The sequence below is a fragment of the Wasmannia auropunctata genome, unplaced genomic scaffold (assembly GCF_000956235.1).
Source record: "Wasmannia auropunctata unplaced genomic scaffold, wasmannia.A_1.0 LD336090.1, whole genome shotgun sequence".
Lineage (NCBI taxonomy): Eukaryota > Metazoa > Arthropoda > Insecta > Hymenoptera > Formicidae > Wasmannia > Wasmannia auropunctata.
Window position 1 is genome coordinate 4,547,406 of NW_012026800.1, and position 2,877 is coordinate 4,550,282.

The following is a 2,877-nucleotide window of genomic DNA, read 5'->3' on the forward strand; positions in this document are numbered from 1 at the left end:
TTTGAGGAAATTGATAAACTCAAAATACTATATGGCTATAAAAGCTTCCTAAGAAATCTGATCAGTCCAAGACTGGCGAACATCTTCGAATCCGGTTGCTTCTTTACTTCCAGACTACTACGGAGGGATCTCCCCCAGGGGGTGGTTTTGAGCCCTCTCTTATTTAATTTATATGTAAGACATATCCTGAGGCACATCCCGCATAATTGCCAAGCTTTACAATTTGCGGATGATATCGCTATAGTATGCATTGATCATTCCATCGAGACAATTGTGAACAGCCTAGCTGAAGCTTTTGAGGGTGTGAACGGATGGTTGGAGTCTATCGGATTGAAGATCTCGATACCAAAGACCCATTTACTATCTTTAATCGTCTTAGATCCCTTAACCTCCCTAATGGATTACCGGTGGGAAATAATATAATTCCTTTGTCGAGTGAGGTTAAGTACTTGGGACTGACAATGGACTCGGGCCTCCATTGGAAAACACATATCAGAACAATCCGCAACAAAACATCAGTATTTATCAATATACTAAAATGGTTATGTGGCAGAAATTGAGGTATCACCCCGCTTGCGGGGATTAAATTCATTAACGCAACCATCGTGGCCCAAATGGAGTGGGGATCCATTTGGTACTTGAGCGCTGCAAAATCTTACCTAAAAGTCATAGAAAGAATAATCTGTTCAGCCTATAAAGTGGCACTAAATATCCCCCAACACGCCCCGAATAAAGTGACATGGGTTTTTTCTAAACAGCAATCCTTCTTGAGAAGGATCACCACAAAAATGGATAAATACATATGCAAAACCATCCAACTCAAGCAAAACAGAATAATCAACAAAACGATTTCTCTGTGAGGGTCCTAAATGGAGGAGTGGCCCCCCGAAACGTCCCATTCATTATTTCTAGATGGCCATCGATCAGCCACTATAAAAAACATCTGTACGTCTGGGATTTCCACCCTTCTTTCTCATCTAAACGAGTTGCTTTAGCATCAAAAATTGAAATAGATCTGGAATCAGGCCGTATCGCTCAGGAAAGCCACGATCCAAACACAGTTTTTATGAACTTAATTAATTCTGATAGGAACGACACAAACAATACAATTATATTCACAGACGGCTCGAGAAGTGGGGAGGCTGACTCCTGGAATGTGGGAGCCTCCTTTCATATTGTTCCAACTAACTCATCTGAAGGGTTTAGACTCAACAAGTATTCTAGCTCCTTCTCAGCTGAAGCATTAGCAATTAGCAAAGCCTTGGACGCGATCTTGGATAATACATGGTTAAGAACTAATATTTGTACCGATTCGCGTAGCACGTTGATCGCTTTAAACTCATGAATGGAGCCTTCTCGGACTAATACCTCCTTTTTTAACAGTTTGAATCCAACTATTAGAAATTTATATAACAAATTATGTTATTGTCTGTCCCATAACAGAGACATCAAACTTACCTGGTGTCCTGCCCATGTAGGAATTAGAGGGAACGAGATTGCCGACTCAACGGCCAAACAGGCATCCCAGTCGGGCTTACGGGTAAACAATAAAATCTTCTCTACAGAGGTTTTGCTCAATAATATCCGAGAATATGAATCAATTGACTCCCATTTCTTAACATTAAAAGTTAGTTACAACAACAAATACATTAATTATTTCTCTCACATCAATGTTGGTTATATAAACAAATTCGTGCTTGAAAGACCTAACTTGGGACTTATGGTAAGATTGATAACGGGACTGGAGTGGTCCAGCGCTAGGAGACATAAGTGCAAGATGATTAATTCCCCGGAATGCAAATGCGGTAACACCTATCAAGATTTAGAGCATATTCTCTGGAATTGCCCTTTATTGAGCAATTCCAGGGAAAATTTGGTTAAAACTCTCAGAAAGGAAAAATTACAAAGCCCCTTTTCTTGGGGCTATCTTATGGGGAACCTTAATTTGCCAATTATTTATGCTATTTTAAAGTTTTTAAAAATTGCTCAAAATGAACTAGAGATTAAACTATAAGTACTTAACTGTAATACGAGAGGAGATATTTTCTTTATATAATCTGAGCCATGGAACAGGAAACCTCCCAACCTCAGGTCCCCCCCAAGAGGAGAAATCTAACGGTCTGTCAAGTTTGAAGATGTATCTGGATTACTGCCTTACCCAAGAAATCCAGGAATAATCTATACGTGTGGTACTATGGTTTTATAAACCGGAAATCCATAGGCACAAGGAAGAAGAAGAAGCTAAATCGTGGGCATGATCGCTCTTAGGATCCTCTCTAATATTGGAATACAACTATCTATCAGTAACTTTAGTGTTCTTTATCAGCAAGAATAGAAATTATTTCATAATTCCATACTTCTTTCCATACTTTCTATACAAAGAACAGACTTCCCAAGTATATTATTGCTTGTTGCATTTTGCATAATACTTGTTTACTACGTGGTGATATAAAAGAAACGCAATTATGTATTGCCAGATATTTAATAACTAATATATAAAAGAATAATTTCTTGCTTTATCTAATGTCAGTGACTCATCCTATAATGGACTGTACCCTGTTTTGGTAAAACTTCAATGAATAATAAAACAATTAATGACTAATTTCGATTACTGTAGTAACAATTATGTAATATATACCTAATCGAAACCTTTTCGATTATTAGATATAATGAGTTGATGTAATGTAATATGTTTATAAGAATAAAAGTCTCAAACTTAAAAATATCCCAGAGAACATATATGTCTAAAAGACGTTTGTTAGACGTCTCAAAAGAGACGTCTTTAAGACTTGACTTAAAGACGTCTTTTTGACAAACGTCTCTTTTCAAACGTCTAGCGAATGTCTGTTTTAAAGACGTCTTTAAGACATGATTTAA